The sequence below is a fragment of the Rhagoletis zephyria genome, unplaced genomic scaffold (assembly GCF_001687245.7).
Source record: "Rhagoletis zephyria isolate East Lansing unplaced genomic scaffold, Rhagoletis_zephyria_1.1 Rzeph_scaffold_00558, whole genome shotgun sequence".
NCBI lineage: Eukaryota > Metazoa > Arthropoda > Insecta > Diptera > Tephritidae > Rhagoletis > Rhagoletis zephyria.
In genome coordinates this window covers 78,760-100,830 of record NW_016157642.1, presented here as the reverse complement: position 1 = coordinate 100,830, position 22,071 = coordinate 78,760, and the positions used below count along the sequence as shown (strand labels likewise).

Genomic DNA, 22,071 nt, shown 5'->3' with positions numbered 1-22,071 from the left:
GAGCCACTCGATTTATAACATTTCTATTAAACAACTTAATTAAATACTTTTTAATACATAGATATGCTGCAAGCAGGCACTTACTTTCCCAAATTCCAGCCTGCTCATAGGCATAATTTTCCAAATATGCCCGCTACTTCATTACTAATAACTCCATTTTCCAAAAGCGCCTTCTTTGTTGGCTAAACATATCCTAAAAAGACATACATTTACATTAAACAATAGAAATCGCAAAAATTAGTAAATAAAATACTCCCTCTGTTTTGTTTTGTTGTCAAATTTCTAAGAAATGTGAATTCACCACGATGCGATACAGAAAGAACAAGGACCAGGGATGTAATTTTAAGTACATCTATTTTTCAGTGGCAATGCGCTGAGCGTTCGGGGCAGCAATATTAATTTGTATCAAATATAACATTAAATGGTGGTTCTAATACACTTTTTGATATTATTAACCAGTGTACATACATTATATGGTATTTATTTCAAAAATTTATGTACTATATGAACATTTTTTTCAAACATTTCTTAAGATTCTTTCAGGAGTGCTGAAAAGCAACCATGCGTGTAAGAAATTGTGTACTACCTAAAATTTCACCTCTGGAAACTTTATCCCCATAAAGGACTTCACCACAGTTTTTTTACTGGATATACTGAGACACACAGAAATATCATCCCACAAACCTCCTAAGGGAGCAATACGGGAGTACTCCCATAAAATCCTCCCCTATACCTCCCAAAAAGACAACAAGGGAGTGCACATAGAAAAACATCCCACATTCCTCCCGAATCGCCCTATGAGACACCACTACATATTTTCATCCTGTTTGATAAGCCCAGGTTCGATATGGCCACAAACTAAGCCCATTCATTCACTCCCTACCTCTTAAGGCGCTGCAGCTTTTTCTGAGGGATTTAGGTTTAGAGGAAGTATTGTGAAGATTCAAGGGCACAATAAATCACTAGGTCGTGGTGTCCACCTCATTTTAATATCTACATATCTATTCCAATACAAATATTCCTCAAAAATGCACTTTCAGCTTTTTAAGACTGGTGGTCATTTAGACACGCATGCCCGCCTAACCATGAATTTTACACAAATTTCGTTACAGAATTTGTTGATGTTAAATATAAAGAACACTCAAACAAAACTATGATCTTCTATCTACATTAGTTGTTTAATGGGATCGAAAAAAGTGCAGAGCAGCTCAAGCTACAGCTGAATAGAAATAGAAACATCTCATGAAACACTTTTCATTCAGAAATTCTCAAAACAGTTGATTGGTCGACAGTTCAATTTGTCATTTGTAAGGTGTGTTGTTGTTGTAGCAGCATACAAGTTCCCCAAAGGGTTTTTGGGGAGTGTTGCTGGAGTGACAGTCCTTGGCCAGATATAAAGCTCGGTCGTTCCGGTTACGTAGACCCGACTGTCGTGGGAACGCTTTGTAAGGTGTGTGTTTGTGCTTGCTCGAAGTTAATCCATCAAAAAAGCTGATGCTGAAAATCGTACTCTAAGTGGCTCTAGTTACATTTAGCGCAGGCTCATGAAACATAAAGTAGAGCAAGAAAAACCTCTATGAAAGACAATCTTATGAAATATCTCAGCCTGGCGTAACCTAGAGCAACTCATTAAAGACAACTATTTATGAGTGAAGACTTAATTTGATCCTCATAGTTGGAATCAAAACAATGTCAACCACGTGGGCAAACCTGAGGCACACATACTCAATTAAGGCGACATTCAAATCCCGTCTATACTAATAACACCGAATCCAGCCGTTTGCTCTTCTTTGTCCAGTATTATTCATACAATTTTATCAAATTTATACTCAATAAAAAACATACCTTGGCATTTCTCCCTCCGATGGAAACTTATACAAGGATCCTTGTTCTGGACATCTGGATACACACCTTTTCGGCATCTTCCCTGAAAGGGTATACATTATTAGTAACTTCGATTTATTAACAATATTAATATAATCACTTTTTACGTTATTTATCACTTTCGAAAGGCTTTAATCCACAATTTGTTCCGAAACTTTTAGACGCACGCACTTATTTAATTATTTGTTTTGGTTTTTCAGCTCATTAATGATGCACCCAGGGTTGCATTTACCGTCCATGAAAATATTTCATGAGCGTTCCAAAACTAGCTCCGAGCAACTGAAAGTTGGTTAAGCTTAAATGAAATAGTTGTTTATTAAATATTTATTCCTGGTATTTAGTAAAAAACATTCAGATCAATACTAATGTATGAAATGAAGTAAATAAAAATCTACGAATAAATTCCATGAATATTTTGTCATAGAGCCATTATTAAATTTAGACATAATTTAGTGAGGCGTTGGTACTGACGTATATAGAATTAATGCGTTAGAGAGAGATAAATATACAAGCTCAACGGCTAACTTAGGTATACTTGCATGTATATACCTGTTACTCGTCTGGCATATACTCCAACTGCAAAAATAATGACAATTATAATTTATGTAGATCCCTGGATAAAGGATTGTCACAAGTTACTTTCGGTAACTCACGATTGAAGTTTGGAATGCAATTTCTCAGAAACACGACTACAGATTTTCTCCAAAGGTCGGAGAATGCTATGTACTAGCTCATGAAATTCTTAAATTATCTTATTTTTTTTTAGTTTAGTGTCAACCATTTATGAGTTTAATAAAATTTTATCGTATACGACATTTGTCAAAAAATTTGCAGTCATTTTTAATGATATACGCCAAAATGTGATAACAATTTTTATAAATTAACATACTTTTTACTAATCAGCCTAATCGTGAGTTTCGCCGAACAAAATTTCGCCAACAATTTTTTCATCCACCCGTAGTGAATACACGCAAACGAAAAGTGAAAAAGTGACCCGGTTCTAGAAAATGAAACTCATGATAACGCTGAATATGTCCGAAACTGAAGAAGAACAGATAACTCTATTTGAAAGATCTTGATTAGTTTAGTACGACAGCAATACTAACGCAATTTGTACCCAATATCCGAAAACATTTTGGTCAATTACTCGGAAACTAAAGAAGATATCCAAAAACCACAAATTGTCAATTTGACACTTCCGGCAATTTTCCATCCAAGCGACGATATTTGAATAGGTTTGTATAGTTACCAATAGTCAGTACTAATTTGTACTGGAACCTGCAAATTTTTACTAGAAAAGTGTATGATAACCCAAAATATTTGCAAGAGAGCACTGAATCGAGAGCGTAACAACACGAGAGCTGCAAATTCTTGCTAGTGAAATTATTACTAGCAGAAATTAGCTAGCAGAAGAAGAAGAAGAATAAATGTCAAAAGAATATATAAAAGGTGGTGTTACTAGCTCAGTTGATTTTGTGTATGTGTTTCGCCGCACGGCTTCTGATATCAAATTGAAAAATTTTGTTTGAATTTCTACACACACTTACAGGTTTTGACAGTTTATGCCGCCAAAGCAAAAACAAAATACATGTAAATTTTTGTTTTTGTACTCCTGCTATCACCTTATATTGATTCGCCTTGGCACAAACAAAAGTAAAATGAGTGGAAATCATAATATTAATGATGTACTGGACAGTGTAAGTGCTTGTGTGTAAAGCAAAGAGTTTAAAACTGATTTATAAATAGTAAAATGTTTACAGCAGATTGTCAAAGCAGTGCAACAACTGTTCACTTGCAAGTTTTTGCTAGTTTTGTGTTCAATAAGTTCTTCTGCTAGTTTTCTCTTCTTCACATTTTAACGCTCTATTTTGCTTTTACGCTCTCGCTGCAATGTTACTGTTACTATACAAACCTAATGTTACTCGCATATTTTCGAGCCTGTATGTAAATTTTCGGGAAAAAGGTTAAAAAGTATATTCATCTGCTGAAAAGATATTTTTGCAGATTCACAATTTATTTAAAATAAATCTATTAGCCCAATCTCCAATTCCATGTGAATAAATCTCCCCAGTGCTTAAATAATTTTCACCACATTAAATAGCTGCACAACACCCTAATTGCCGAAAAAACGTTGCTTGCAACACTAGTCCTTTATGGGGACCAAACTTGGCGAGAAAAAAATAGCTAAGTTTGTTTACTGGATATACTGAGCTGTGTGTGCTCCGCGATCGCTCGTTTAGGAGGTAAAAGGGACTNTTCGGGAGGACTATGGGATGTTTTCTATGTGCACTCCCTTGTTGTTTTTTTTTGGGAGGTAACTATGGGAGTACTCCCGTATTGCTCCATTAGAAGGTTTGTGGGATGATAACTCTGTGTGTGCTCCCCGATTGCTCGTTTAGGAGGTAAAAGGGATTACTCCCCCTCCTAGGACATCCAATGTTAAAGGGAGTATACGAAATTACATGCTTATACACAGAAGCATAGGGAGCAATGGGGAGTATTCGTATACTCCCAAGGGAGTACTCACCAAGCAATCGTACGATGCTCCCAAGTTCTACTGGGTACATATAAATTAAATACATGCATACTAGAGCTCGGGCAATTCGGTTAATCGATTAACCGAATTNTTTTCGCGATTTTTGTTATGGATTTTTGTTAAATGGTTGTTCAGTGAGGATGTGGAGGAGGTGTAGCACAAAACTGCACCACATATGGAACATGTTACTTCCTTTCGTCCTCTGTTTTTTCGAAAAAATCCCAAACCCAGCTCCTTTTGCGTCCGCTAATTTTTTGTATCTGAATATACATACATATGTGTGCATGTATATATTTAAATAAATTTTTTTTCATTTGTCAAAGAAATTTCATTGAAAGTTCGGTTGCTGAAATTCGATTTGCTACAATGCTCGAGTAGTCGAAGCAAAGCAACTATTCGAATAATCGAAGGCGGGCGACTATTCGAATACCATTAACCGAATAATAAGCATGCGAACGGTTACGAATCGAATAATCGGTTAACCGATTAGTCGAATAGTCGGATAATTTTACGAGCCCTAATGCATACGTATATTTATTTATTTATTTCCCAGTAGAACTTGGGATCATCGTTCGATTGCTCGATGATACCTCTCGTTGCTAGTTTACGATTACTCCCCATTGCTCCCTATACTTCTGTGTATAACCGTGTTATTTTGTATGCTCCCTTTAACACGGGATGTCCTAGGAGGGCGAGTAATCCCTTTGATCTCCTAAATAAGCAATCAGGGAACGCATACAGAAATATAATTCATGAAACCTCCTTAACGAGTAATACAGGAGTACCATTACAATAATCTCTCACAAGCCTCCCAAAGAAACAATGAAAGATAGCACACAGAATTAGATCCAAAATTCCTCCCAAATGAGCATTAAAGGAATGCTCCTATTAAAATCATTCCGCAACCTCCTAAAATAGTAATGGAAAGTGCTCCTATTTTTCAAAATTGCTCCTAATGTAGTAATGAGACTACATTGATATTAAACGCGCTTCTTAGATTAATTCATTTATATAATTTTTCGATCGTCAATCATATATGTACAATAATACGTAATATAATATATTTTTATAATATATATATATGTATATAATATACTTTAATAAAACATCTCAAAGATAAGAATTTACAAACCGGCCAAACACTTTACATATATCATGTACATACATATGTATGTATTTATAATATACACCGAGGGAAACAGTCAGATAAAAAGGCTTCAGTGTTTAGCTTTCAGGCATACTTTTTGGAATAAGTGGTACGAAGTAGTTCCTTCTCACTTCCAACAACAAAAATTATGATACGTGCGCCCCAAGTATATGCGGAAAGTTTTCCCAGCTGGTTGATACATTTAAGTTCAAATCCTTAAACCCCTGATATCGAGTACATATATTATCTGGGCGAGAAAGATAGGACAGTCTTGGCGTAGTAAATTTTTATGCAACCTGCAAAACATTTTTGGGTTTAAAAATAATTTGCAATAAGTTGAAATAAATACTTTAGTAAATACATATGTAATCTAACTTAAAATTTACATTCGCCTTCCATTTAAAATTATTGCGCTCTCGTCTATATTTTCTGAAATATTCGTTTTCAATATTGTTTTTTCTTTTGTGATAGTTAATTCCTAAAATAAAAAATTGTTGTTAATTGCAGAGTTTATTGCTCCAATATCTCGAGAAACAAATACTCCTGAATTCCTCGCTTTATGAAATCTCTCGTTTTGCTCCCAAGTGAGTAATAACGGAGTTCAAAATCGAAAATCTCGCTTATTGCTCCGAAATCATGTATCAGGGAACGTTAATTTATTGTTAGCTTTGGGAGACATCTCTCTTTGCACCTAAGCGAGTAATAAAGGAGGACAAAACCGAAAAACCTTGCTTATTGCTCTCAAATCATGCCTCATGGATCATTTACAAGCTACAAAGAGGTCAAAACCGACAAATCTTTCTTATTGCTCCGAAATCAGACCAAAGGGAGTATTCTTTTATTGCTCACATAGGGAGATCTCTGTTCAAGTTCTAGTGGGTTATTTATTTAAAATTGTTGTACAACTAAGACAATTCAGTCTTTTATATGTACATCAGCAAAGAATTATAATCTATACTAACATAATTTGCCAAGAAAAGATATAAACTAAAATATATGAGTTCTTAATGTAAACTTAATACTAATACAGCAAATGTAAATGATTAAAGAGGAAAAAGGAGATGGATAATGAAAGAGAATAAGTAGAAGAAGAAAGAAAAAGGAAAAAGGTACACACCAATATTATTTGTAGTCAGAGGACATATCAAGGCCACTTAAGTATTGAAATATTAACTTTTTGAAGTTGCTTCTATTCAGTCAAGCTTTAACACTTTCGGGAATCGAGTTCCACAGCCTTACAGCGCTAATGAAAAACAGTCGACTGGAAGTAAGCGAATTATATTTAGGGACAACCAAGCTGTTATGTCTCTGTGATTTGGTTAGTTAAAGCTTTTCATACAAATATTGCGGGACTTTGCACTCTAACAATTTATACAAAAAAATGCAGTTTCTTGCAGTCAAAAAATTTATAATACTGCAGCCAGGAATTTTATCGCGCCATGGTGATATATGAGCATATCGTCCAATGCCATACACATACCGTGTTACGTTATTGAAAGCTACATTCAACTTGCTGACCGCATTTGAATCAAGTTTGCTATAAACTATTTCGGAATATGTGAAATGGGGCAAAATTAACTGCATAGCAAGTTTGCGTCGTGTTTCCTGAGGCGTAAACGAAGCAGACATTCCTAGCCTACGTAAAGTTACATACACATTACTTACTACTTTATTAACATGATCACAACAGCTTAACTTATTATTTACAATAAATCCTAAGTTCCTAATTTTCTCAGTGGTTATGAGGGCGGCGGCTGTACCAATCCACAGAGGTGGAATGTTGGTAGGGTCTATTACACTTTTACATATAGGCATGACATACGACTTAGCAGCATTTAAACATAAAAGATTCCTCTGCGCCCAACACAAGATACCGTACAGATCACTATTAACCTTATAACATATATCCTCGACGAGACCTACACGATTGGAAAGGTACAGCTGAATATCATCAGCATACGCATGGACATTTACATATTTGCACACCGAAAATACATCATTTACAAACATACTAAACAATAGAGGACCAAGGATTGATCCCTGAGGGACACCTGCTTTGATAGCTTTGAACTGTGAAGAAACATTCTCACCTTTAACTCGTTGAACTCTGCCCTTAAGATAGCTAGACAAAAGTTTTATCGAACTATTAGAGAATGCAAAGTAGTGCCTGAGTTTCCGACATAACAAAGAGTGGTTGACTGAGTCAAATGCCTTAACAAAGTCTAAGAGGCATAGATTAGTTAGATCTCCATTATCGTACGGCATTCTAATGTCATCAAAAATTTTAACCATAGCAGTGGCACAGCTATACTTGGGTCTAAACCCAGACTGCAAAGGAGAAAGCAAATTATTTTTTTGAATGTACATGGAGCTTTGGTCAGCCATCAAAAACTCACACGCTTTAGAATATGCTGGTAAGATACATATGTATAGGCCTGTAATCACAAGGGTTCGACGCAAGTGATTTTTTAGGAATAGGCAAAACAATTGCTTTTTTCCAAGCATCTGGAAAACGGCCACTAGAGAAGCAATGATTTATTATATGGCTAAGAGTACTTATAATCAGCCCTATTCTGCATTTCGATTACGTTCCCGCATTCCGCTCCGCTGGAATCGAACTTAGGAATCCTGCGTTACGATCGAAACGAAAGAAGAAGAGGAAGAGAGAAAACATCTTTCGAAATCAGCTGTTTGCCTAGGAACGTGTGAAATCGAAACAAAACAAAGAAATATTTGCCACCAAACTATAACAGCATATGAAGTTAAAGTTTGTAAATATTTTAAAATAACTAAATATATCTAGCATAACTGTAATTAAAAATAAAATTTCGTTTGCTCTTAATTTAGTGGAAACATAATTATAAGAATGAAATCCTTAGCCGCGGCGTTATTGCTTGAAGAGGAGAACGACTCCCAGATTGCTGATGCGGAAGTTGAAAGGCGGAGATTTAGGGACATGTTTGGTCTTTTTCAGATGAGTCATAAGAAATTCATCTTGAACTGTATTACTCATCGCTCAAAGTCAGTGAAATTATAAACGTTGTTTGAGCACTCCACAACATTGCATTTACTACAGAGTGGAAGATTTGAACGCAAAGAATCCCGTTTTGAAAGCCGTCAGGAGGTGGGGAAGGACAAAGCTTATCTTTCCATAGCAAATCGAATTTGAGACAACATACGCACCTCTTTTTAAAAAGTTAGTAAAAACGAGTGCAATAATAAAAGCATCTTTTTTTATGTAACTTCACATTTTATGTATGTATGTATCTATGTGCATACATCTATTAATTTTATATAAAAAGAATAAATTGTATTCAGTGCATTTCACAGTCTTATTTATAGATAATGTAAACAAAAACGCCTGGACTTCCACTTTGAAAACGTCGCGCAATATCCCTTTTGGTTGCTATTATTTGAGCCAATTTTTCGTATTGCCCGTATTACCGCTCGGGAAAACACAGAAATCGAGAAAATTCATTTATGATGACTTTTACAATCATGCACAGTATATTTCACTTAATTTTTTTATAAAATTTTAATATTTCCAACTTAGAAAAACGTAACTACGATCGAAATGTAGAATAGGTACAATCGTAAATCTCGAAGATTGATCGAAACGAAACGGAGCGCAGAATACCAAAGTTGCCAAACGGAGAAAATTTCGATTCGAGTCGAAATGCAGAATAGGGCTGAATAAATGGGAGCACGATTTTAACAAATCTTAAATATATTCCATCATCACCAACAGCATTCGACTTAATAGCCATAATTGCCTTTAGTACATCACATTCACTCACGCAAAAGAATCTAAAGTTATACAAGCATCTAAAGGGGTATCATCAGAGATAGTAGAGTTACTGCAGTTTTCCGAACCAATAAAAAAGTCATTTAATAGATCAGGGTGAATTTTGCACTGCACTTTATTTTTCCCATGTATGTTTAAATGCTTCAAGTTGCTCCACAATTCTTTAGATGGGAGAGAAGGATTCAGTTTTTGTTTACAATACCACCTTTTAGCTTGTTTAATGATAACGGTGGCTTCATTTCGCGCGGTCTTGTACGCATGCCACGCGGTATCAGTATTCGACCTTCTCCATTTGGCATGCAACTTATTGCGTTTCTTTATAGCGAAACTTACTTTTTTATTAAACCAAGGGCAGGATTTATTAATAACGTTTGCAGTACGGACGGGGACCTGACGATCAAACAGGATAGTTAAATTATTATTAAGGTATTCGAGCTTCTTGTCTACCGTTTCATAATACCAACATTCATTACAATGAATAGAAGAACAATCAGAGAACAATGCACTATTATCTAACGAACGAAAATCACGATACGAGAAAGCAACACAAATTGCAGAACGTTCAAACACTACATCAACAGTACAGAAATTTAAATCATGGTCAGATATAAAAAATAGTTGGTAAAATTTAAGAATATAGGTCAGGTCAGAGATAATAAAATAGTCTAAAAGGCTAGGTTTAGAGTTGTTTGCATATCTAGTAGGCGCTAATTCATTAACAACGAATAGCCCAGCTGCTGAGATTTGATCACGCAGTTTGATACTACTAGAGTCATTGACAAGTAAATTAACATTAAAATCACCACAGATAACATAACATTCATAATCTATTAAAAATACAGACAATCCAGCGAAGAAACAATCTAACATGAAACATTTGTGTGGATTATACACACATGAAATCAAAACTTTGGTTATACCGTCGGAAACCTCTGAAATTATAAATTCTGTATCAGAACCTGCAGACTTAGCAAGAAGCTTGATTTTAAGAGATTTCTCGCAGTATATGGCCACACCGCCCTCTTTTTTGTGCTTACGATCGTTCCGAGCCACATTATAATTGTTGATGCAGCAATGAAGGTCAGAAATAAGATCACTAAACCATGTCTCAGAAACACAGATCATGTTTATTAAAGACTGCTCAAATATGTATAGTTAAAGTATATTCCAAGCGTACACTTTTCAGTATAATGGTCTATCTTTATGTTATTTTATTATAATGATTGCGTTTATTTATTATATCTAATAAATGGAACTTAGTGGGGATAAGATTGACTAATGAGAAAAGTGGGCGTCTGGTGAAGACTGAGAGTAAAGAAAAGCAGAAAAAACAATACATATCAATTTTTTATTTCTCTTAAATGTTTCGATTCGCCATTATAAGGATATTAATAAGAAACCGAAAATATACACACGTAAATAGAATAAGAATATGTATGGATGCAAAAACTGATTTTGAATATTATCGATCGCGAACGTGAGAGAATGTGAGTGAGAAATTTCCGAAGCCTGGTACTGACTAATCAGTTTAGTTGCCTTTGGCGCTTAACCCATTAAATCAAGTGTTACTATTTTGACTATAATCAATTAATTAAGTGCCATGGAATATTTAGGTGAAGGTATTTATCATTTATTTGGTATTTTCCTACTTTTTTAATAAAAAAATTTTCGTTGAAATGTAGATGCTAAAGATTATTAGTAAAACAAAGTGTGAGTGTTTTAGAGAATTTTATGTAGATTTCTAATACATAATTGAATTGTTTCGCGTGACTTTGCAAATATATGTAATTTTCGATATTTTGATTTTCCGCTTCTTTTTGCACAATTTCGCAAAAAGAATTTTTCGAACAATGGAAAAATCTTACCAAATATTGGGAGAATAGGGAATATTTACACCTATATAATTTTAAAGTATATAAAATAAAACGCGAGACTTAAGTTTATGTTTTATTTCAAACTTTATTAGGCGGCACTATGTGCCTTTCGCTCGAGAGTGAGTTTAAGACTAACTTATCTCTAAGCTACCGCTTACAAACTAACCTAAGCCTGAGCCGGCCTACGTGACCAAAGATGCCTGGTCAGCAGAATGGGGATTGCGCGTGTTTCTCTCACCTGAAGTGTTTGGTTTGTTAGTTGCGCGTGTTTCGCTCAACTAAGGTGTTTAATTTCCTTAGCTAAGACGGCGAATGCGCGTGCAATTGCATTTTTGGTTGCAATATGATCCTAAAATATGCGAGCGTTTTGCCGGTGGAATTGTGTGGGAACGGAATCGCATGATAATTTGCTGATTGTGTAGAAATGGCTTTAACAAAGTATGGTATTAACTCCTCCCTCCGAAATTCCAAGCGTCCCCGATTGGGCTATTTTTAAAAAAGTGGAATGTCGTTAAGACTCCGGTGACGAATATTTTGTATTTCCGGCATTTGTATGGACTGTGGTTTATGGATGATTATTTCGGAGCTTCTGCTCCTCTTGCATTTAAATATTGCAATTATGGCTATAATTATGGCCAATATCCCAAAGTGTGTAACCATACTGGATTTTACCGAAAGGTTTAGGGAACTTATTTTTTTTATATTCCTAACATTTAGCTCCTTCATGAATTTAAGAGATAGAACCTCCTCAAACTCTGAGCGTGAATTCGAATGCTGGATTAGTGGAGGCAACGGTCTCAGGCTATGTGCTTCCAGAGCAGTAAAACTTAGGTTATTAATCTTTATGGTTTCGTTGAAATACCTTACAAGATATTACCCTATTACGTGACTTGTTACATTTTTGTTGGTCAGATTTCCATTAAAATTATTTAACAAGATTAGCCCTGTTTTTATTTCATCGATATTATTGACATGGTCACTATTCGTCACAATGCAATCGAAAGGCTTACTTTTAATTAAATTTGTAATACAGTTCTCATTTTCCAAATCTTTGATTTGATCTTGCTTACANGTTTCGTTGAAATACCTTACAAGATATGACCCTTTTACGTGACTTGTTACATTTTTGTTGGTCAGATTTCCATTAAAATTATTTAACAAGATTAGCCCTGTTTTTATTTCATCGATATTATTGACATGGGTACTATTCGTCACAATGCAATCGAAAGGCTTACTTTTAATTAAATTTGTAATACAGTTCCCATTTTCCAAATGTTTGATTTGATCTTGCTTACATATCTTTACATTATTAATTTTATTGCAATCTTTTAAAATTCCAAAATACTTTCCTCTACACTTTAACACATTTTCAAACTTCAGTTTCAAGATCCTTCCATCCCTACTTATTGGTTTCATTAGAATACAGTTACATATTTGGTCTTCCGTTTTTGGTATCTTTATTACATAGATTATTAAACTTTCATTCATAGCGATTTGAACGTCAGCAAAATTCAACGATTCCTCCAATGATCCAAATGTCATATTTTCTTTTATAAATATCTCGTTAATTTTCTGAGCTTCTTGGCTGGAAATTATAAAACTATTTATAATATTAGCCTTGGTAAGATGTATTGCTCTGTTAATATAAAAATGTTTCTATTGATTATTAGTTGCTGGTTGTTGTTTTCAACAACTTCATCGAATTTACTATTGATAGCCATGAGGTCATCATGGTCAGGGTTTCCTGCGACCCATTTCAGGGCTGATCCTATAAAATTTATTGGTCGTTTACTTCTATTTTTTGGTGCTATGTGTCTGATGGTGACATTAGTTACTTTTATTTCTTCTGCAATGAATGGGTGTAGAGGATGGGAAGGTGGAATATTTCTTATGATGTGGCTATTTATGTCTTCCAGGATGCAGGAATATTCGGTTAGGTTGATGTAATGGAGGATTCTGTAGATACCTGTTTGCACCTTTCCGATGCCATTCTCGATGGTAACGATTTCTGCTTGAGAGTAGTCGAGCACCTCGACTAAGCCATTGCACAGAAGAAGTTTGAGGGAAAGGAATAGTCTAGAAATACAGAGAATGTGTGTTAGGTATTTAGTTTCGTATCTGTCCTTTGTGGACGATTTTTCTTGACTGTATCTTTTAGAAAGCTTGGTACCTAATCTCTTGTTTTGTCTAACGAAAATTTTCTGTCCTGGACTATGGTCAGCTGCTTCCTGTCTATTTTTGTTATGATACTGAAGATCCTGTTCCTGTTTTATTTTAAGTTTTCTAAGAACTTGTTTCCTAGTTTCTTCACGTTCGTTACTATTGGATGAAGAAGGTCTGCCAAAAAATATATCAACTGGTTTTCTCCCTGTAACCGAGTGGATGGAATGGTTGTATTCATTCACGGACTACTCCATAAGTTCTTCAAAACTTTTGTCAGGGTGCTCGTGTTTTAAGCATCTCATGATCTCTGCCAAAGTTGAGTGGAATCTTTCTATTTGACTATTTACTTCGCTTTTATATGGTGGTGCAGTAAAATTTTTTATATTGAATTCACTTTCCAACATGAATTTTATAGGCTGCGAATTGAATGTTTTTTCGTTATCAAAAACAATCGCTTTTGGTACCCCAAAGTAGAATATTATATCCCTTAAAGGCCTCCTTATACTTTCGATACTTTTTCCATCTATTTTTTTTACTACTGCTAATTTGGAAAACTTATCAATAGAGGTGAGCACTTTGTGCTTGTCTGTTGAAAATATGTCTATGTGAATGGTATGTCCAGCATATTCGGGTAGGGGTGTAGCGCCCAGTCTTGGATTGTTCGGGTGCCGATCGTATTTGTTTTCTTTACAAATTTTGCAAAGTTTTGTGATTTTTTTAATTTTGTTTGCCATGGCAGGAAAATAGTATTTTCCCAATATTTGCAATCTGTTTTCTTTTTCATTCCTATGGGCACGGTTGTGTTCTATTATAATTCGGTTTTTTTCTTCCGTGTCTTTGATATCCTCCACAATCAGCTGTGTGAACCGTATCCTATAATTAGCAAAGTGTCGGGGGAAAATGGCTTGAATTTTTAACATAGTAGGCTCCGTTGTTTTGATGCCATTTATCACCGAAGGATTCAAATGTCTCTTTAAAATTGACTTAAGTGAATCCTCCGAAAAGGTTCTTTCGGTAATGATATGTCTATGGTACATTGGGAAAACTATTTCGAACTTGTATGAGGATTCTGAACCTTCGTTGACAAAAATTTGGTTTTTGAAGACATTAATAGGTGCTTCTACAGAGGGTATTAAATTTTCTGAGGAGCTATCGCTACTATGGACCGTAATTGAATTTATGTTTGCCATTGGTGGTCGCGAGAGGCAGTCTGCAACTATGTTTGTGTTGCCGGGTTTGTAGATTATTTCGTGGTTATACTCCTCTAGTTGCGCTTTCCATCGCTTCATTTTGGCATTGGTATTTTTGTTACTGAGAGCGAAGGTCAATGGTTGGGGGTCGGAAAATATTTTAACTTTTTTTGATCCGTAAAGAAAACACCTGAGTGACTGCAGAGCCCAAATGATCGCTAGCATCTCTTTTTCGTTGGTTGCAAAAGTTTCCTCTGCTCTGCTAAGCGTTCTTGAAAGAAAACATATTGGCCTACCCTCTTGGGAGAGTACGGCTCCTAAAGCATAATGGGAAGCGTCAGTGGTGAGCTCGAATGCCTTTTCAAAGTCAGGGTAATGAAGTATTACATCATCAGATGTTAAGCAATTTTTTAGTTGTTTAACTGCTTCCACTTGTTGGGTTGTTAGATTCAATTGGACCTTCTTGGATTGATTTTTAGAAATTCGTCCCAGTTCTCCTCTAGGTAGTTCAGTGAGTGGTTTTGCGATTTCTGCGTAAGCTTTGATAAATCTACGATAATGTCCTGTCATTCCCAAAAAGGATCGTAAATCATGGACATTTTTGGGAAGGGGAAAGTTAGTTATTGCTTCTACTTTTTTTTGTGTAGTGCGAATACCATCTTGCCCAACAATAATGCCGAGAAATTCAATTTCTTCTTTAATGAATTCGCATTTATCGTATTGCACTTTTAATTGAGCTCTTTCCAAAGTGTCGAAAATAATGATTAAATTATCGAAGTGCTCTTCTTTGGTCTTGCTAAAAATTATTATGTCATCGATATAGACGTAACATCGGACACCAATATGTTCTCTTAGAACATCATCTAAGGCGCGTTGGAAAATAGCTGGTGCGTTTCTTAGGCCGAATGGTAGCCGCGTAAACTCAAATTTCCCGTTTGCGACTGAGAAGACAGTTTTTTCGATATCTGCCTCATTTAGGGCAATCTGGTGGAATCCGCTTTTAAGGTCTATAGTCGAGAAGTATTTATTTCTTCCTAAATTGGATAAAGTAGTGGTAATATCTGGAATGGGGTATTTATCTGGTATGGTTTCTTCGTTTAATTTACGATAATCAATTACCATACGATATTTTTTTTGACCAGAGGCATCCTGTTTCTTAGGAACGATCCATACTGGAGAATTGTAGGGAGACTTTGATGGACGAATGATGCCATCATTCAGCAATTCATCAATTTGTTGGTCTATTTCCTTTTTTAAAGGCATAGGGTATGGATATGTTTTTGAATAGATTGGCCTATCGTTCCTAGTTCTAATTTCCGCTTTAACGTTGGTGACAAAGGTTAATTTTTTGTCTGGCTCGGAAAATAAGGTTGGACATGAGTCCAAGAGTTGTTTTAACTTTCCGTTGTCCGCAGGACTCAGATGGTTAAGCCGTAGGATGGTATGTGTAATGGAATTTATTGGAAGTTGGTGGATGGGATATTTATATTTATTGAGTAGAGTGAAACAATTGCCATTAGTGAAGATCACTGCATTTAGGTTTTTCAGCGTGTCGTTGCCTATTATGGCATCGAATGTCTTTAGGTTCGGCAGGATGTGGAATTTTATTTTCCCCAATTCCTCGCCGAATATATCAATGTTTGCGTGGTGTTCGATTTTTACTGGGCCTCCAACTGAGTTAGCGTAAAAGGATTTATTTGGGATAGGATTTCGTATGTAAGTTGGGCTAATGTACTTCTTGTTCGAGCCTGTATCCAGTAAGAATTTCAACTCGTTACCATTTCTCATCCTATAAGGGAAATATGGCAGCGAGGAGGGGTTTAGTCTAAAAAGTTTATATTATCGCTAGGGATTGCTTCGACTTTTTCTTGTTCTTCGTTCTGTTCCAGATGGTAGTCCTGCCAGTATTCGTAGTTCTCTTCTGGATACTCTGCAATGTCGTTACTGCAGTCTAGTGGGTCACTCTCTATAGCCTCGGCATTGTAAATACGTTGCACTTTATTAGCGGTGTGCAGACTTTGAGACGGTGGTCTTTATTGGCTGGATGCCCACTAGCGTTTGCCACTCCATTGGTGAACGCTTGTGGTTTGCTATTAGATGTTTGATTTTGTTGATACTGCGGCCTATTCTGGTAATTGACTTGCCTGGTTTGTAATGACCGATCAACTTCCATAGGTGTTGGGGGTTTAGGTGGAAGAGGTGGCCTGTAATTCTGTGACGTGACGTAGTGGCGATATTGTAGAGGGGAATTAGTACCAGTTTGTTGTGGAAGAGGTGGTCGAAAGTTGGGGTGCAAGGTGGCAAAGTTGCGATTCTGTCCATAGTGCTGGTAAGCAATTGGTCTTTGGGATTGGTTGTGAGTATTTGTAAGCTCTGGGTAAAAAGGTAGAATTTGTGGTTTAAATAACGATGTTCTTGGTGGATTAGGGTTACTGGGCTTAGGATTATTTGCCAGTCGCCCAATGTTATTTGCGTGGATTGTCCTGTAATTCATATTTCCCAATTTGAGGCACATGTGGAGAGCCTGCGGTAAACTGGTTGGTTCACGTACACTTAGCAGACTTGGAAGAATTCCATTAAGTCCCCGTATAAAGGTATCGAGTGCCTTTTCTCTATAAGTTGCCGTCATGGCAGATAGGGCTTCCTCACCTAGCTCAAGGCAATCAATCTTATCTAAAATTAGTGATAGGTATTGATAAACCTGTTGATAGAATTCCTCAACCGTATTGCCCCTCTGGGCAAGGGTTGTCATCTGGTATTCTAAGGTGCTCACATCTCTTTTGTCTGAGTAGTGTAACATCAAACATTTCTTAATTTTATTCCAGTTTAAAGGAGTCCTATAAGACTCGAGGGCTGTGTCTGCTTCCCCGACGATCTTATGTCTAATTGTATGTAATATTGCGAAATATTTCTGGGTATCCTTATTCCTTCCATACATTAATAGTATTCTGTCTACTGACTTCCTCCAGGAACTAAATTCACCATCTTTGCCTGAAAATTCCCTCAGGCATTTCACTACATCTGCCACTCTCTCAGATTGTTCTATGTTACTACTGAAATCTACAGGAGTTTCCTCTTCTTCCTCTGATTGTGGGTTTATATTAGGGATGCCAATTCCCTTTTTTGGCTAGGGGTAAAAGTGGTTGGGGAATTGGAAGAGGATGTTTGTAAATTAAGCCTCGACAGAGTCGCCGCTATCTGTTCTTCCTGACTCATTTTGTGAAAATAAATTTGTTTCAGTAATTTTAATCCTATAATTTCTTTTTATATTTCTACTGTTTACAATAATTTCTTTCCTAATGCTAGTTTACTTTCTTACTTTAACTTACAATAATTCCTTCGGGATCTGCATCATTCCTTACTGGTTTTCCACAATGGAGATAAAGATGGGTGTAAAGATGACGGGCAAAGATGATGAGGGTAAAGATGATTGCTTTTATTTATTTATTTATTCTATATTGTTACCAAAGTCACTTAGAGCTTAACTGTTTGTTACTATTTTTTGCTCTCTATTTTTTGTTGTAAAGATGATGGGGGTAAAGATGATTGCTTTTATTTATTTATTTTAATTAATATTTTTTTTCCTTTTTTTTACCAAAGTCACTTAGAGCTTAACTGTTTATAATTGTTTATAACTTTTTTTTTGTGTTGCTATTTTTTGCTTTCTATTTTTATTGTAAAGATGATGGGGGTAAAGATGATTGCTTTTATTTATTAATTTTATATAGTTTTTAAAGTCACTGTATGTCTTAACTGTTTATAACTGCTTGCTTTATATTTGTTGACGATTTTCCTTAACTGCTAACTGTTTATAACTTTTTACTTTATATTTTATGATTTCTTCTAATTGTTCGCTATTGGTAGGCTGGACTATACGGTCCGTCCTTTTTGCGAGGATAAAAATTTTCCTCGCTACTAAGGGGCCTGTTCCAATAGTATGTTTTATTTATTATTATATTTTTTTCATTTGTCCGCGTCACTTTGTCACGCGGTCCCTGCTCGGGCGCCAAATAAAACGCGAGACTTAAGTTTATGTTTTATTTCAAACTTTATTAGGCGGCACTATGTGCCTTTCGCTCGCGAGTGAGTTTAAGACTAACTTATCTCTAAGCTACCGCTTACAAACTAACCTAAGCCTGAGCCTGCCTACGTGACCAAAGATGCCTGGTCAGCAGAATGGGGATTGCGCGTGTTTCTCTCACCTGAAGTGTTTGGTTTGTTAGTTGCGCGTGTTTCGCTCAACTAAGGTGTTTAATTTCCTTAGCTAAGACGGCGGATGCGCGTGCAGCCCAATTGCATTTTTGGTTGCAATATGATCCCAAAATATGCGAGCGTTTTGCCGGTGGAATTGTGTGGGAACGGAATCGCATGATAATTTGCTGATTGTGTGGAAATGGCTTTAAAAAAGTGTGGTATTAACTTATATATATTTTTCTGAGAGTGGAAATCGGGAAACAAGTATTAAACAAAATTCCATCAAATTTTATGACTGGCCCACATTTTTTGTGAGTTTTTGACGTTATAGTGATCACATGCTCCCCATATTTTATATATAGGGTTTTCTAATAAAAGGGAAAGTACAAACTAAAGTTCATCGAAGTCTGATGAAATTTAATGTTTCCGCCCACAATTATTCATCTTTACAAAATTTCATAGTTCCATATTTCTAAGTAAAATTAGAGCACATGTGAAGTTTCAGAGAAATCGGTGGATGTTTACTATTATTTCCACCTGCCTCCATATAGTCGAAACACTGTGCGCCTCAAGCAAAAATTAACAATAAAAAATTGCGTGATTTTTTATTATAGTTTTTCACTATATATTAAAATATGGGTTTATATTTAAAAAAGCGTCGCAGGCGAAAATTTATAATAAAAAATTGCGTGGTTTGGCACCTAATATCTCAGAACTTCATATAAAATGAGAATTGTAAACATTGAGGTGGCATAACTTATCAGCATCCGGATTCCAACATTTGCTATCGCAAATTTTGATCGCCAAAAATCTCCAAAAGATTACACATTACTCGCATTCAACAAAAAAATAACGAAAGGTTGAACAATGGTAACGCTGCTTAAGCGCCGGCATGATACCGTAGAACGGGCGTGCTGCGACTACACCAGATACACTTTTCAAACCTCTTGGATCTTTTTTGCTGTCGTATCGTGTTATTTCTAAAAGTATTACATAATTAAAAACGTTTGAAAATGATGATTTGATGATGAAAATACATGTTAAACACATTTTTGAGCTAAAATTTTGCTGTATGAGTACGGTGACCATTCGTTCCGATTTTGGCGGGTACAGTACCTATTTTGAGAAAACTGCCCCGCTGAATATTTCTTAAAAGTCCGGACGTATAAGTGGTTCCCGATTTTCAGTGTTTTCTTTATTCATTTAAACAGAGTCTCCATGTACTCTGACTCAAAAAGTAATTTGTCTTACAAACGTGGCAGCACATTCGTTATCACAAAGAACATTTATTTATTTATTTATTTATTTTTATTTATTGTACAGGATAATGATTTAAACCTAAACAATGTCAATAAGCACTAGCGACAAAGGACATCGGCTTTCTAAAATAAAATTAATGATAGTGGTCAACTACTTACTTATCTACAGGTAGTACATAAATATAGTGTCACACTTCAAAATAGATATTTAGTTTACATATGAATTTTATAAGATTTCTTATGTTAGTAGTATTTACAGTTCTCAGTGTTTGTTCTACATAAATCGTTATTGCTTATTTTTTGGCGAATAATTTCAATTTCTGGGCAATTTTTTACTATATGGCTTACTGTGAGGTCGTAGGTATTGCAATAGGGACAAGTAGGTGGTTAAGATTTGTCGAGTATATACGTATGTGTAAAACGCGTCTGCCCAAGAGGAAGTCGTGTATATGTATATAAAGGTGTGTCTTCTAGGTAATTCAACGGGAAAATTAGGTGCACACCGACCAGGGTTTATTGTTTTGTATCTGTTGCTGTAAGTTTCCAATATAGATTTGAAGATTTCATGTGATGGATAATGTCATTTTTGCATAGTGTATTGCTGAATTTCAGTGGTGATCTAGTTGCCATTTTAGCTGCGTTATCCGCAATAGTGTTGCCCTGTATACCAATATGGCTAGGAACCCAGAGTAGTTTGATGGTGTGTAGGTTTGCTATTAGAATGTCCCTTATTTCGGATATTATTGGATTGGACTCATTCACATTTAAAACTGATTGAAGTGAGGATAGGGAGTCCGAGCAGATTATGTATTTAGCACGCCTATCTTTGGATATGCGGCTAGCGTGGAGGATGGCTGATGCCTCACCGGTAAAAACAGAGGCCTGGGGAGAGTAATCCCAGCATGATGGTGGACTTGTTCTCAACAACACTGTAACCAACAACTTTATTCTCCTTCGATGCATCGGTATATAAAATTTTCCACCTCGTGAGAGACTCACAGATATTTAAAAATTCTTGTATGAAGACGCTGGTTGGGGTGGTCTCCTTTTTGTGCTTTGTGAGTTGTAATATAATTGAATTGTTTTGAAATAACCAAGGGGGTGAACGCGGTCTGAACGAAGCCCTAAAGTTTAAAGTAATATCCAGTTGTTTGGCGAAATGCAGCATATTCTGCAGAGCTGATACTGTTTTAGGTTTTCGTTTAACTTTGTTTTTTATTATAGTTTTCAGAGGTGAACCGTCTGAGTACCAAAGTTTTGAAAGTAAACAGCCCGAAAGGTAAGAGATGCGCTCCTTTAGTTTAGGTAGTCCGGCTTCGGTCAGTATATTGATGATTGGGGTTGTCCGGAAGGCTCTTAGGGAAAGACGAGTTGCTGAGTGTTATATGGATGAGATCTTTGACAAGTTGTTATTTGAAGTTGATCCGAAAATTAACAAGCCATAATCTATTTTTGACAAAATTGTCGCTCTATCTCTTTTTATTAGCGTATTTGTAATACTTTGTAACTTAAGGCTGCTAAGACATTAAATTATATTCAATCTATTTTGAAGTAATGTACATAAATATTTAACATGATCATTCCACGTGTATCTATTATTCAATATAATTTCAAGGATTTTAAGATAATGAACATTTTGTACAATTTGGTTATTGAAACTAATTACTAAGTTGTTACATGAGTGCTTTTTACAAATGTGTAGATGGCTAGATTTTTCGAAAGATATTTTAGTTCCAGAGACTTGACACCATGTTGTAATATCATCGATAACTTAATTAAATGGTTATTGAAAATTATCGCGTTTTTTACATTTGCGAAAATATATAGGTCATCTGCGTAAATAATATGTATAAAAGAGTTATTCTGATTAATTATCTCGTTAAGGCGATTATATGCGATTTGAAACAGTGTAACTGATAAAGGGGAACCTTGGGGTGTTCCGTTTTCATAAGTCGGATGTACATCCATTTACTTTTACGCGTAATTTTCTATTTAAAAGGTAGTTTTTAATGTAATTAT

General features: G+C 35.6%; 1 protein-coding gene and 1 long non-coding RNA gene across 2 annotated transcripts in view; one reads left to right on the top strand and one right to left on the bottom strand.

The window, feature by feature from the left end:
- The window catches only part of LOC108360343 (uncharacterized), a 164,416-nt gene that overhangs the window by 132,712 nt on the left and 9,633 nt on the right, over nucleotides 1–22,071 (top strand). The window lies entirely within an intron of this gene.
- On the bottom strand, nucleotides 1,858–2,390 carry LOC108360346 (uncharacterized). Its single transcript, XR_001847092.1, has 2 exons — nucleotides 1,985–2,390; nucleotides 1,858–1,927 (listed from the first exon to the last, which is right to left on the bottom strand). It is a non-coding gene; the product is annotated as an uncharacterized LOC108360346 (long non-coding RNA).